Below are 15,903 nucleotides of genomic sequence, written 5' to 3'. Positions count from 1 at the left end.
ATTTTGGTGAGTGCTTCCAAATATCTGATTGAACTCGATATTTGCCATTTATCTTTGATCAACGTGAATACGTGATATATATGTGATTTGATAGAGCAAGGGTGTACTTTATCGCACTTGCCCTATCCAAATTGTTCTTGTTTATCGACTTTGCTTGACTTGCTCTACATGCACATGAATTATATTATGCCTGGAATTCCAGAAATCCTGTGGCTAGTTAATCGAGTCGAGCCGGCAAGGGCCTGGTCGATTAGATAACAAACCCTGGGTCACTAGTAAGGTCGAGTGGAGTGTTATCTCCTCGGCAATTCGGTATACTCGAGTATTACCACCCGTGTTTCTGTGGCGTGCGGGCCCGGAGAAGGGGGTTGATTGGTGGACGGAGACTGGCGAGAAGTGGGTTTTCTTTCTGGACTAGTTATTACTTGAAAGTTGACGGAGTGTCAACTACTATTCGATCAAGCTGGGATGGAGCCGAGACATGAGCAACTGTATCCTTACTTGTGAACATGATCCACACATTTCTTGACTACTTGAAGTATTATCTCTTTACTTGAACTTGTTTGCTCGCTATTTCACTATTACATTGGTATTATCTTGTTTGCTGGACAATTTGATATCTGGAACATCGCTGAGCTTTGGCTCACCCTATTAGTTTTGTTTTCCTTACAGGGGTACAAGTGACGCGTGAGACGTGTAAAAACTAGCGTAGTCTAGTTATTTTAACTTTTGACTTGTACTCGCGCTATTCCTCGAATAGAATGTTTTGTTATGGGATTGTATATACTTTGAACCGTTTGGATATATTGAGGCTTTGTACCTTGATTTGGTATCAATGTAAAATGATAAGCTTTAATTGTGGATGTTATTTATGGTTCATGGATGTACGCACGCGATTCGTTTTAGATAGTGAGTGAGTCCTGGCGAGAGCTAGGCAGGCGGTCCGCCGAACCCTCTGGTACGCCTTAGGGGGAGGTGGGGTCGTCACAGGTGGTATCAGAGCCTAGGTTGTGAATTGATCTAGGCAGATTGAGTGCTTGATACGACAGGCTAGGGTTTTATTTTTGAGCTTAGCCTGTTAGCCGTGTGATCACGTATCAGGAGAGCCCCGGTGGGCCAGTGCAGCGGTGGTCCCCAGCGCGCAAGATCCGACGCTGCGACTGCTGGAAGACCTACTCCTACCCCGATCGGGTAGTGATTGCCGTGGACGACGAGCGGCGACGATTGGGTAGCGCCAATCGTAGGTGCCACTCAGAGATAGAGCGCCTTCAGGCTACCCTCCGAGGCCAGGGAGTTAGGATCCGAGAGCTGGAGGCCTCGATATTGGAGGAGCAGCAGCGGACGGATGCCTTCCGCGAGCAGGCTCAGGCGACGACCGGACGCCTTATGCTAGTAGCTGCGGACATACGAGACCGGACCGGCCACATCTTGACTGAGTGCGAGGCACTAGTGGATGATGTGCTTCAGGACTTGGCCGGAGAAGGCCAAGCGCCTGTAGCTCCTGGCGCTCCTGGTGCTCCGGGGGAGGATCCAGAGGAGGACTCGGAGGAGGATCCTGAGGAGGACCCGGAGGAGGAGCGGAGTGCATCCTCGGAGTCTGTGGGGTCGGCGTCTAGCCAGACGACCTGTTAGTATTTAGGACTGAGGAGATTTTTGTGGCATAGTTAGGAACATAGTAGGACGACACGTTTCCTTTTGTTTTTGACTTTGACGTGTTACGGTGGATGTAAATAGGGCTTCTTTTGTTCTATGTTCCTTGGCTAGTATAGCCTCTGACTTGCCTAGGCTGGCATGTATATATGACTTGTTTGCTATGTATATAAATTGCTTGTTTATTACGTGTTTTATTGCCTTAATTTAGCCTTTTGCAACGTGTTATACAAGCTATACGAGCTATACCTTACCTTGTTTATATGTTTATAGTTGCCTAAATCCAAAACATGGAGGGTAGAAAAAGTCAAACCAGGGGAACTAACCGAGGACGCGGTCCTAGTCGAGACCGTGGGGGTAGACAGGCACAGGAACAGGTGCCAGAACCGAGAGAGGAGAGAGAGGCAATGGTTGAGCCACAACCTGAACCCCAGGCTGTAGAGGAAGACCAAGTGGCAACTGCCATCCAGCAGATGACTAATATTCTGGCCCGTTTAGTGGAACAACAGGGTCAAGCCCCTGTAAATCAACCTAGGGATCCCGATATGGGACAAGATAGATGTGACGCCCCGAAAAAAATGAGTTTGAGAACCCGGAAATTTTCTAATTTTCTAGGATTTATTTTATTTAATCGCCCGCCTTTTCTTCATTTTCTTTATTAGACAAATTCCCCAGATAAAGTTTATGAGCAAAAATAGTTTTAAAATGATTTTTCTAGCATTGGGTAGTTTTGGAAAAATTAAGGATATAGAAAGGACGTGGGACCGACTAGTGCGAAAAGTTCGGAAAAATTCGACCAATTAGGTTAAATTCCGGATACTGAGTGAAATTTATCGGGTGTTAAGAGATAAGTAGAGGATGTGAAGTGATTGATGTGAGAGGAAAAAGAAAAGATAGGATTGCATTAATGAAGATGACAAGTGTCACCATTGTATTGGAAATAGCTTATGACTTACTATTCATTTTCTTGACTTTTGACCAATTGCTTAAATATCTCAAAAATCACACAAAATTCATTCTTGTCTTCAACCTCTTGGCCGATTCTCTCTCTAGCAAAGAAGGAAGAAAAACCTCTTCAAAGTTTGGCAATTCTCTAGCTCAAATCATCCAAAACACTTGCTTGAACTAGTTTCTACTCCATAAAATCCTTCCATTAGGTGTTAGTGAGTTGTTTGGTGAAGTTTTTTGGAGAAGCTAAGGTGTTCTACAACTTCCTTTCTCTTGTTTACTAGATAAGTGATGATTGAACATCCTCTTATATCTAATGATGCTTATTTATGCCTAATGGTGGCTATAGAGTTGGAAATTGTGGTTTATTGCTTGCTTATGGATGAATTGGTGAAGTTTTTATTTTTTTGAGGAATTTTCTGATTTAATGTGATCATGGTCTTGTGGATGTTTATGATGGTTGGTAATAAGGGGCTATGACTCTAGTGAATGTAGATGATAGGGAATTGCAACCAATTTTGGGTTTGGAAGAAATTCTGGAAAATTAGGGTTCTTGAAGCTACATTCTGTCCGAAATTTTAGGTCATAGATGGAGGCCGAATTGGCCTTAGATCAAAACATGAAAGTTGTAGGTATTGATGAGTTTGAAGTGCCTGCAAAATTTCATGGCATTTAGAGTAGTATAGAGTGAGTTATGCCGTTTTTACTGTTGCTGTTTTTGGTGAACAGAATGTGCGAACTGCGATAGTAATCGTCTGTTTTGACTGGAATTGGTTTGGATTTTGTTGTTGGTGTCTTCTTATGAAATGTAGCTTGATGTCTTAGCTATCATATTCCTTTGGAATCAATGCATTTGGACCTGTATAGACTGAATTGGACTGATTACAGTTTTGTGTGATTTGGGAACCTGCAATTACGATTCTGGTTTGGTATTCTGCCTTTTGGACCTAGTTGTGCTAGGATTTGGACTGAGTGACCCTCTACATTGTTGTAGCCCTGGTTCTTGGCTTCGAAACGGTGGGTCTTGCACCTTCATCCGACAATCGTAGCGCCTTTGGTACCATTACCGCAAAATGACGTCAAAACCTGTTTTTCTGGTTTTGAGCTTAACTTTCATTTCCGGACTTTTCCCTAGTTGACTTGTACTAGTACTACTTGGAGTTTGCTGAATGGCTATTGGATGAACTTGTTGTTGTGTGTGTATCTTTGGGTTTGAATGAGAAGAATAATGAAGCCATGATGGCTGGGAAAGTTAGCAAATTCAGGGGAAGTGCTGTCCGAAGTTTTAAAGGACTTGTTTGCATTGAGTTTGTGATCTAAGACTTGGATTTGAGCAAGGCAATGTTATATGATGGATGATTTCTGAGCCATGGAGGTGAGTGACCTCAAACTACTTCTAAAGTTATTTATGAACCGTTTCTTACATTATATACTTTTGAACTGTTTCCAAAGTTACTTTTGAAATGTTTTCTTGCATATCATGCGTGCTGGCATGTGAGTGTGCCTTGTTTGCTATATTTCTTGACTTCATGACTTGTATTTTGGTTGAACGTGTTAAGCGCTTATAATGATTTCCAAAACGAGTTTTCGAGGCGAGTGTGTACTTTATCGCACTCGACCTCGATAAATGTGAAATTTTCGATTGAAATGTTACTTGCGCATGAATGTAAGCCTTTTGGGCTGAACTGGCCATTGCCCCTTGTTACCGGTCGTCTTGAGCCAGAAGCGGACTCGGTCAGGCGATTAGGAACTTGGGTGAACGTTTGGTATACTCGAGTATTACCTATGTAGGTTGGTGGAGCCTGGCCAAAAGCCAGGGACGGGGTGAATGAAATGAAATGAATGACCAAATGAGCGAGGAAATGTCAGGAGAATGAATGTATCCTTTCATGAATGTTACTATCGCTTTCCATTGTAAATGTTTCTTGAATTATTGCTAATCCATATTTACTGTTTTGCAAATGTTGTAGTGGTTTCCGGATTTATCATTTGATTTACGACATCATTGCTATATGACATCATTGAAATGAACTATTGTGAAACCGATTTGATTAATGATTTTCTGGTTACTCGCTGAGCTTTTAGCTCACCCCAAAAACTATTTTATTCCCCTCCACAGGGCTCGTGGCGAAAGAAGGACTTGTTGTGCTTATACACGTGAATGGATGGCCTAAACTTTGTACAATTTTGGATTTGGAATTATTTTATGTATATTTGGGATTAGTTTCCGCTGCATTTGTGACATGTAATTATTGGAGACGGATGTGTGTTTGTGGACCAGTTGATGTATATTTGATTTTTATATTGTAAATTGAGGACTGTAGTGAATGACTGAGTCCCGGCGAGAGCTGGGCAGGCGGCCTGCCGAACCCTCTGGTTCGCCTTAGGGGGAGGTGGGGTCGTGACAATAGAGCTTTAGAGAGATTCCAGAAGTTTTCTCCACCCAAGTTCTTGGGAGGACCAGACCCGGAGGGAGCAGAGAAATGGCTAGAGGGTATGATCAACATTTTCACCGCCCTAAACTATACGGAGGAGAGGCAGGTGCAGTTTGCTGCTTTCCAATTTGAAGGTCCAGCTAGGGCATGGTGGAATGTAATTAGGGCCAAATGGGAGAGAGAAGGAACTGCATGGACTTGGTTAAACTTCGTACGGGAGTTTAATGAGAAATACCTTCCACCTATCGTCCAAGAGAAGCGAGAGGACGATTTTATTAAACTTCAACAGGGAGTTTCTAGCGTAGCTGAGTATGAGACCCAGTTTACGAAACTGTCAAAATTTGGTCCTGAGCTGATTGCTACAGAACCAAGGAAAGTAGGGAGATTCGTGCAAGGGCTCAATGTGGAGTTACAAGAAGCCTTAGCGGCAGCCCAAATTAATACGTTTACGGAGGTTCTGGAGAAGGCCCAACGGATAGAGACTGCCAGGGCACAGGTGAAAATTTTCCACACCAAACGTAAAGGGGGATCTAGTGGAGCCCAAGGGTCAGTGCGGAGTGATCAAAATGTACCACCTATCAAATCCGGTCGTGGGGCTGGAGGTGGACGGTTTTCGAGTGCGTCTAGGGGAGGTGCTCCGAGAGGAAGTACTCAGAGAGGAGGTGCCCAGAGAGGAGGCCAAAGTGGTAGAGAACAAGGTAGAGGAATTCCACAGGGAGCTCAGACCTCTACTCCCCGAGTAACATGCGGATATTGTGAAAAATCGAACCATACTGAGGATGAATGTTGGAGAAAGGCTCGGAAGTGCTTAAGGTGTGGAAGTACGGAGCACCAGATAGTCAACTGCCCGTTGATCAGTGATACCCAGTCGACTGCCAGGTCAAACCCAAGGCCGACCAATGTTGGAGGGGCTAGGTCGAGGGTACCGGCCAGAGTATATTCGCTGGATCAAACAATCCGTGCCTGAACCAACGAAGGTGGTAGAAGGTACAATCCCTGTTTTTCACCGGTTAGCCAGAATTTTGATAGACCCCGGTGCTACTCATTCTTTTGTTAATCCCGCATTTATGCTTGGAATTGATTTGAAAGTTGAAAGGTTACCTTATGACTTAGAGATAAGAACACCTACGGGTAATCAAATTTTGCTTGCGAATGAGGTGTATAGGAATTGTGATATTTGGGTTGGTGAACGAAAATTGGTAGTTGACCTCATTAGTCTAGCCATCAAGGGGTACGATGTCATTCTAGGTATGGATTGGCTAGCTCATTATCATGCTCGGGTAGATTGTAGGATGAAAGTGGTCGAATTTTGTATACCGGGGGAGGCAACTCTAAAGTTAGACGTGAGGGGTATGATAGCCTCTTCTGCGCTTATTTCGGGAATAAGGGCTAGGAAATTGCTTAGTCGTGGGGCACGTGGTTACTTAGCTTTCCTGATTAACACTCCGGGAGAAAAGATTAAGTTGGAAGACATGCCAGTAATCAGTGAATACCCGGACGTATTTCCGGAGGAGTTGGAGTCTCTGCCACCTGAAAGAGAAATTGAATTTAAGGTTGATCTAGTACCCGGAACTACTCCCATCTCTAAAACTCCTTATCGAATGGCTCCTGCTGAGCTTAAGGAGTTAAAGGTGCAATTGCAAGATTTACTAGAACGAGGGTTTATTCATGAGAGCGAGTCCCCGTGGGGAGCTCCAGTGCTATTTGTTAAGAAGAAGACGGGAGTTTAAGGTTGTGCATTGACTATCGAGGGTTGAATGCAGTAACTGTTAAGAATAAATACCCATTACCTCATATTGATGAGTTGTTTGATCAGTTACAAGGGGCTGTGGTGTTTTCTAAATTGGATCTTCGACAAGGGTACTATCAATTGAGAATTAGAAAGGAGGATGTGCCAAAAACGACGTTTAACACTCGATATGGGCATTTTGAGTTCGCGGTAATGCCTTTTGGTTTAACTAATGCCCCAGCGGCATTCATGGATCTGATGCATCGAGTGTTCAAACATTACTTGGATAGGTTTGTAGTGGTGTTTATTGATGATATCTTAGTGTATTCGAAGTCAAGGGAGGAGCATGAACAACATTTGCGGATAGTGCTGCAAACCCTAAGAGAGCACCAATTGTTTGCTAAGTTCAGTAAGTGTGAATTTTGGTTGGAAAGTGTGGCGTTTCTAGGTCACATAATTTCAAAAGATGGCCTTGCTGTAGACCCGGCGAAAGTGGAAGCTGTGGCCAAATGGAAGCGGCCAGAAAATCCCACAGAGGTGCGAAGTTTTCTAGGTCTAGCAGGGTACTACCAACGATTTATAAAGAACTTCTCGAGAATTGCGGGACCCTTGACAACTTGACCAAGAAACAAGGAAAGTATATTTGGGATATCAAGTGTGAAGGTAGTTTCCAAGAGCTTAAGAAACAATTGACTATGGCTCCAGTTTTAGCTCTGCCCAGTGGGAGTGATAATTATACGGTTTATACCGATGCTTCAAAAGAAGGGCTAGGGTGCGTGTTGATGCAAAATAGGAATGTGATTGCCTATACATCTCGGAAGTTAAAACCTCATGATCAGAATTATCCGACCCATGACTTGGAGCTTGCAGCTATAGTGTTCGCTTTGAAGAAATGGCGACATTATCTCTATGGTGTAACTTTCGAGGTTTATACGGATCATAATAGGCTTAAGTATCTGTTTTCTCAGAAGGAGCTAAATCTAGGACAACGTCGGTAGGTAGAGTTCTTAGAGGATTATGACTGTACAATTAACTACCATCCTGAAAAAGCCAACGTTGTAGCAGATGCTTTAAGCCGAAAAGCTCAACTAGCAAGTTCCATAGTGGGAGAGTGGAGCCTGTTAGAAGATGTCTGTGAGTGGAAACCTCGTCTGGAACCGGAGAAGGTGATTTTTGGAAATATTAAGGTGAAGTCGACACTGTTGGATCGGATTAAAGAGGGCCAAGCAAAGGACACAATGGTGCAAAAATGGGTGGAAAAAGTGAAGAAAGGGGAGTTGCCTAACTTCAACATAGGTCCTGATGGAATCTTAAAATTCCGAAATCGTGTCGTTGTACCTAAGGATGAGGAATTAAAGAGGGAGATTTTGGAGGAATCACACCGCTCTAGGTATACGGTGCACCCAGGGAATAATAAGAGGTACCAAGATCTTAAAAGTCTGTATTGGTGGGAGAATATGAAGGCGGAGATTGCCCAGTTTGTACAAAAGTGTCTTACGTGCCAATAAGTGAAAGCTGAGCATCAAAAACCATCAGGTTTGTTACAGCCTTTAGAGATTCCTGAATGGAAATGGGAGTACATAACGATGGATTTTGTATCAGGGTTGCCACGAACACAAAAGGGGCATGATGCAATTTGGGTAATAGTGGACCGATTAATTAAGACTGCACATTTTCTGCCAGTGAACATGAAATATCCTTTGGAGAAACTTGCTAAACTTTATATGGATGAGGTAGTGAGACTACATGGGGTACCAGTGAGTATTGTATCGGATAGAGACCCCAGGTTTGTATCTCGATTTTGGCAGAAATTGCAAAAGGCTCTAGGAACTAAATTGAACTATAGTACAGCGTATCATCCACAAACTGATGGACAATCTGAGAGAACCATCCAAACTCTTGAGGATATGCTGAGAGCCTGTATTGTGGATTTTGGAGGAGGTTGGAGTCAATATTTAACCTTGGTTGAATTCGCTTATAACAATAGTTATCATTCCTCTATTCAAACGGCCCCATATGAAGCCTTGTATGGACGACGATGTCGATCTCCAATCCATTGGGAGGAAGTAGGAGAAAGAAAGATTATAGATCCGGCTACAATACCATGGGTTGAGGAAGCCTATGAAAGGGTAAAGGTAATCCGCCAAAGACTTCAAACAGCCCAAAGCCGACAGAAAAGTTATGCCGATCATCGAAGGAAAGATTCGGAGTTTGAAATAGGGGATAAAGTGTTTCTTTGGATTACACCATTGAAGGGAAAGATTCGGGCAGGAAAAGGTAAAAAGTTGCAACCACGATATATAGGACCTTTCAATGTACTTCAGCGAATTAGGAAAGGTGGCTTATCGACTTGAGCTACCAGCTGTTTGTCTAGGATCCATGACGTTTTCCACGTTTCTCTGCTTAAAAAATACCATCCGGATCCGACTCACATTTTGCCACCCGAAGATGTTGAACTTGACGAGTCCTTGACCTATGAAGAATGACCTATTCAGCTATTGGATCGGAAGGTGAAGGACCTGAGAAACAAGCAGATTCCTTTAGTAAAGATTCTATGGAAACATCATGAAGTGGAAGAAGCAACTTGGGAACTAGAAAAGGACATGCAAGAAAAATATCCTGACCTGTTCATGACGAAAGGTATGAATTTCGAGGTCGAAATTCTTTTAAGGAGGAGAGAGTGTGAGAACTCGCAAATTTCTCATATTTTTCTCAAAAATGCCTTTTATTTGGAAATTATTATTTATTAAAGCCCTACTACCCAAATCATTCCACAATGAGTGTAAATAAACCTAGAAAGTAGGGTTTCACTTTTGGTTTCATGATTGGGGTAAAATTAGGGTTTTTGCGATTTTTCGCCGGATGAATTTTCGGTATGGAACAAGGATCAAATTTGGTGATTAAAAGTGACTTTTAAGTGAGAAATAATATGTGATTAGGGGCAATGATATAAGGTTAGTGAATAGGAAGAAAAAAAAACCCTAGTAAATGTGTTTTTAAGAAAAACGGTGCGAACCGACGGGTACCGTGCACTACCGATTGAACGCACCACTTGACCACCACTTTCTTACCATACAAGCTCATTAATAATTAAGCAAAATATCTTCTCATTTGCCAGCTAGCTTGACCGAAACTTAGGGTTGGAAATAGCAAGGAAAAGAAAGAGAAAAATGAGAGGAGGTGGTGGTGCCAAGTGTCGCCACCTAAGGGTTTCTTGACCAAGAGATGGTCTTCCTTCTTATCCCCAATTTTTGCTCCCTTTCCTTCATTATTTCTGCTGCTTGGCCGAACAAGAGAGGAGAAAAAGAGAGAGCAAGAAACTGTAAGGCCCAAAGACAACCTAAGAGGGGGGTGAATTAGGTTGATTAAAAACTTAATTGAGTTTATGCACTTTTTACTTAATAAAAATTTACCTTCTTTTCTAGTAGCGATCAATCAAGTAATTTTAAAGAATAGAACAATGTTGATCAGAAATAAGGATATATATAAGCAACGAGAATTTTATTAAACAAAAAGAATAAGATAGAGTATCAAACCGATTGTCTACCAAGCTTTCCTCAAACTTGAAGACCAATCACAAGGATGAGCACCTTCTCTTTGATGAACAATAATCAACTCAATGTACAATGACACTTCCTCCTTGCCGCAGGCCTCACTTAGTCAAGCTAGAAGTTTTACTATCTCAGATAACCCTCAACAAAAGCTACACTATTGAAAATTCAAACACAGGAAGAGCTTGCAAGAACTTCACCAACTAGAGAACAAATCTTGCTTGGGAGACTATTTTCTAGCTAAAATATCTCTTTAGATCTTAGTAAACAAAGTGTCAAAAGTCTTTGTCTCGCTTTCAGATCGTGTATTTGAAGGGGACCAAAATGGGCTTTATTATGCCTTCCAACGGATTAGAAGGGATGAAGAGTCAGCTACCGTTGGACTGTCGGACGTCCGACAGATTAATCATCGTCCGATCCTCGTCCGAAACCGCCAAGTTTTGTTCGGAGTCCGATGGAATTTTTATCGTCCGAAAGAATCTGCTCCGAATGTCGTCCAGAGAGCATCAAACTTTGCGATTTTTCGGATGTCCAACGCGACGATATCGTCCGAAGAGTGCATCCGATCATCGGACGTCCGATGATTTCTCACGGCGTGAAGGAGTTTCCTTCTTGATGTTTCTTCATCTTCGGCGTCGACATGAGTGCCCGTTTTGCTTCTTCTTTTGATGATTTTCTTTCCTTGACACCTTTGTACCTATTCTCTAAAAAGCAAAACTTATATTGGAGAGAATTAGTAAACATTTCAAGTGCTTTTGTGACATCAAAATCAAGATAACATCTTCCCCTTTTTGATGTGACAAAACAAAGTTTGAATGAATTTGATGACTTCAAATAGGCTCCCCCTTCTCACTCAATTGTAAACAAAATTAGTCCCCCTCAATTCGTAGAACTTCTCCCTCACTTCTATTATTATCCATATATCCGTATCATATCTTCACTCTCCCCTTTTTTTATCACAGAATTCAAAATGTTAAAGATACATTGGAACTAGTAAAAAGATTCGACCATATATCAACATTCAGAGCAAATGATTCTTACGAGCATTACACCATATATCCAACCATTCAACCATAACTGAAAGATTCAACCATCACAAACATTTACAAACTATTGTCCAGTTTTACATTACAAACACCAATACACCAAGCACCAATTCAATAGATAAAAAGAGTTCAAGGCAACTATCTAATATTCAGCAAATAAAAACAGTCAAACAGAATGCAAATGATCCTAATAGGACTAGTGATCCTAAATGATAAGCTAAGAGGATCCAGGCGTCCTTCGAGTAAGCTGATACTGAGAGAGATCCTCCTCCTCAGTGTCTTCATCATCTTCAGCAACTGGTTTCTTGCCTTTATCAGATGTGGAAGGATCATGTGGTGCTACGGGAGTAGAGGTGAGGTCGATAGGAGCAGGACTCATAGAGCGAACAGGGGCTGATGAACTTGGATCATTGGAGCGTGGCTCCTTGCCAGGAGGGACTTCCTCAACCACAGGTGGGGGAAAAAGAAGACTCTTTTTATCTAGGAAGTCAGCTTGTTGCTGGGATGACATGGTGAGCATGAGACCATATTCAAGAAGCAGAACATGTTGCTTAAGGTCTCGAAGGAGCTCAACCACCTCAGAATTTGAAGAAGAAGATGCCTTAGTGGCAGTTTTCCTAGGATGAATAGAGGTCAGTGCAACAGAGGATGGAGTGTGAAGTGGATCATGTGCAGCCTTAGATCTAGGTTCATTAGAAGTGGCCCCCTTATACGCCCACAAATTATCCCTAAAGACAAGATTTTTGCGCTCAAAATAAGCCTTAGTGAAGGCAGAGGAAAATGTTTCTTTGGGACAAACACCAAGGATAGGTACTTTGTAAAATTCAAAAACCTTTTGAAGGAATTTTCCATAGGACAGTTTTCTACGAGAATCAGTGGTATAGCGAAGTAAAAACTTGTACATGACAAAACCAAAGTCAATGCGAATTTTTTCTCGAAAACAATAAAACAAATACAGCTCCATTTTATTTGCATCTGTTCTATGACCGTCAGTAGGCACAAGCAGATTTGAAATGATTGAGAAAGCAATAAGATTCACAGGGGCAAAGTCATTTAGTTTTGCATCAGCAGGGGCAGAAAATTTCTTTCGAAAATAGGTTAGCATTTTAGCATTATCAAAGTGATTATCAGCAGTAGGATGCTCTTCATAAGAAAAGAAATTGGCAATTTTACTTTTGCATCCTGGTTCAATAACAATATTTAAAATGGCATTCACAGTTTCAGGATCAAATACTAAGTCTACCCCATTTACCCTGGACATAATTTCAGTGTGATCAGTGCCTTTCCTAAGATTGGCAAAGAATTGATACAGCATTTCAAGGTAATAAACGTTAGGCATGGAAATGATATGTGACCATTTCTGGAATTCAAAGAGATTAAGAATTGACTCTAAACCAATCTTGCGGAATTCAGAAAGATTTATGGTTCGTTGAGGAATGAAACCTTTCTGGGTTATCAAGGAATGTTTTTCTTTGGCAGCAGCATCAAAGAATGGGGAGACGGTGGTTGATTTGGAAGGCTGTTGAGATGGAGTTCCTTGTCTGAATTCAGGCTGAGCGGAAGGCCGGGAAGTTTGAGTCTTTACTGCTCCCCTTTTGAAGCGTTTGGATGATCTTATGACCCTAGGAGAATCCACATCTTCATCCCTGAGTGTGTGCTTGCGTCCGGCAGGGACTTTTCCTCCTCTTAGATTCACCATTGTGTGAAATGTGTGAGATGTATGATGCGAATGATGCACACAGTGGTATGGGAGTGAATCACACAAGAATTTTGGGTTAAAGAAGCCTTGAAGATGATTGAGCAGAGCGGTTATGAGAAAGTAGGGTTTTGAGGGAAATTTGAGAATTTTCGAAATGTGATGAGATTTGGTGAAAAGATCCGAAAATTGAACTCGCAATGATCAGGAGAAGTTTTTGGTTGAGTCAATTTTGGAATGAGTGCTTCAGAAAAGCACGAATTGAGTGTGAGAAGGATAGAGGTTTCCGTCCGAGTGAGAAGAGAAGAGGAGAGTTCTGAAGCAAATGAGGAGGGAAGTCACTTTAAAAAGTGTACCGTTGCACTGTCGGACGGCCGAACGTAGTCGTGCGTCCGACGGTTTCGTCCGAACAGATGTTTTCTGGGAAAATAGCTGAAGAACATCATCGGACGTCTGTTCATTTGCTTTCAGACGTCCGAAAGCTTTGAACAGAAAAAAAAATTTTAAGATGATTTTTCGATTATCCCTAGTTTTGATCTTAGATGAATGAATTGATCCAATGGCAAAGCTTTTGTAAAAATATCAGCAATTTGATCTTTAGAACAAACATAATTCACACAAACTTCACCTTTTTGAACAAGATCGCGAATAAAGTGGTGCTTTATATCTATATGTTTTGTCCTAGAATGCTGAATTGGATTTTTGGTCAAATTGATAGCACTAGTATTATCACAGAATATAGGCATGCAGTCATATAACAATCCAAAATCATTCAAGGTATGCTTCATCCATAAAAGTTGAGCACAACATGCACTAGCGGCAATATATTCCGCTTCGGTTGTGGACAAAGAAATTACATTTTGTTTTCTGCTAAACCAAGAAACTAAGCAATTACCAAGAAAGTGACAAGTTCCACTAGTACTTTTTCTGTCCACACGACAACCACCAAAATCAGCATCCGAATATCCATATAGAGCAAATTCACAAGATCTAGCATACCAAAGACCATGGTCTAATGTATCTTTCAAATACCTAAAAATTCTTTTAACAGCGTTCAAATGTGATTCTTTTGGATAAGATTGAAATCTAGCACACAAGCAAACAACAAACATAATGTCGGGTCTACTTGCGGTTAAATAGAGTAGGCTTCCAATCATACCTCTATAGTGCTTTTCATCCACATGTTTACCTTCTTCATCTTTGTCAAGTTTTGTAGAAGTGCACATTGGAGTTCCAACTTGCTTTGAGTCCTCCATGCCAAATCTTTTCAGCAATTCCTTGGTGTATTTTGCTTGATTTATAAAAATTCCCTCTAGTGCTTGATGTATTTGAAGTCCAAGGAAGAAATTTAATTCTCCCATCATACTCATCTCAAATTCACTTTGCATAATGGTGGAAAACTCCTTGCATAGATACTCATTAGTAGCACCAAAAATAATATCATCTACATATATTTGCACAATAAGAAGATCATTTGACACTTGCTTAGTAAAAAGTGTGGTGTCCACAATACCTCTTTTAAAACCATTCTCAATCAAGAAATCACTCAATCTCTCATACCAAGCTCTTGGAGCTTGTTTTAGTCCATATAATGCTTTTGAGAGTTTAAACACATGACTTGGAAATTTTGTATTTTCAAAACCGGGGGGTTGATCCACATATACTTCTTGATCAATAAAACCATTTAAGAAGGCACTTTTAACATCCATTTGAAACAATTTGAAACCTTTGAAGCAAGCAAAAGCAAGAAGCATTCTAATCGATTCTAATCTAGCTACGGGTGCAAATGTTTCATCAAAATCAATTCCTTCTTCTTGTGCATATCCTTTAGCAACTAATCTAGCTTTATTTCTTACAACTACACCTTTGCCATCCAACTTATTTCTAAATATCCATTTTGTGCCAATGATAGGTTGATTTTGAGGTCTATCAACAAGAGTCCAAACCTTATTTCTCTCAAATTGATTAAGTTCCTCTTGCATTGCCAAAATCCAGTTTTCATCCTTTAAGGCATCATTGATATTTTTAGGTTCAAAAAGAGAGACTAAAGCAAAATTATCTATCAAATTCTTAGATGAGGAACGTGTCTTTACCTTCTCGGATGGATCACCAATTATAAGCTCTCTTGGATGATTTTGGCTAAATTTCCAAGCTTTGGGAAGGTCTTTGAATGAATCATCATTCTTGTCTTCATCTTCCTTTTCTTCATGAGCTTCATCCTCCATTTCCTTTGCTTCCGGATTAGAGTTTCCTTCATCTCCAATTGTTATCTTTTTCATTCCTTCACGAACACCTATATCATCATCCTCATACGAACTTTTGGAATTATCGTCATTAGATTCATCAAATGTTATGTGTATAGCTTCTTCTATCACAAGAGTTCTTCTATTAAAGACTCTATATCCTCTTTTGTTCTCACAATACCCCAAAAATATTCCTTCATCAGATTTTTTCTCAAACTTACCAAGATGTTCCTTTAAATTCAAAATAAAACATTTACAACCAAAAACTTTGAAATATCTAACCGTAGGTTTCTTATCAAAAATCAGTTCATAAGATGTTTTATTCAAAATAGGTCTCAAGAGGATTCTATTCATCACATAACATGCGGTGTTTACCGCTTCAGCCCAAAGATATTTTGGCAAATTACATTCACTCAACATAGTTCTAGCAGCCTCTTGGAGTGTCCTATTTTTCCTTTCTACAACACCATTTTGCTGTGGAGTCCTTGCAATAGAAAACTCATGTGTTATGCCATTATGATCACAAAATTCTGGAAAACCACAAAACTTGAATTCCGTCCCATTATCACTTCTAATCCTAACAATTTTTAAACCAAGCAGATTTT

This window comes from Coffea eugenioides, chromosome 4 (genome assembly GCF_003713205.1).
Source record: "Coffea eugenioides isolate CCC68of chromosome 4, Ceug_1.0, whole genome shotgun sequence".
NCBI lineage: Eukaryota > Viridiplantae > Streptophyta > Magnoliopsida > Gentianales > Rubiaceae > Coffea > Coffea eugenioides.
This window is presented reverse-complemented; position numbering follows the sequence as displayed.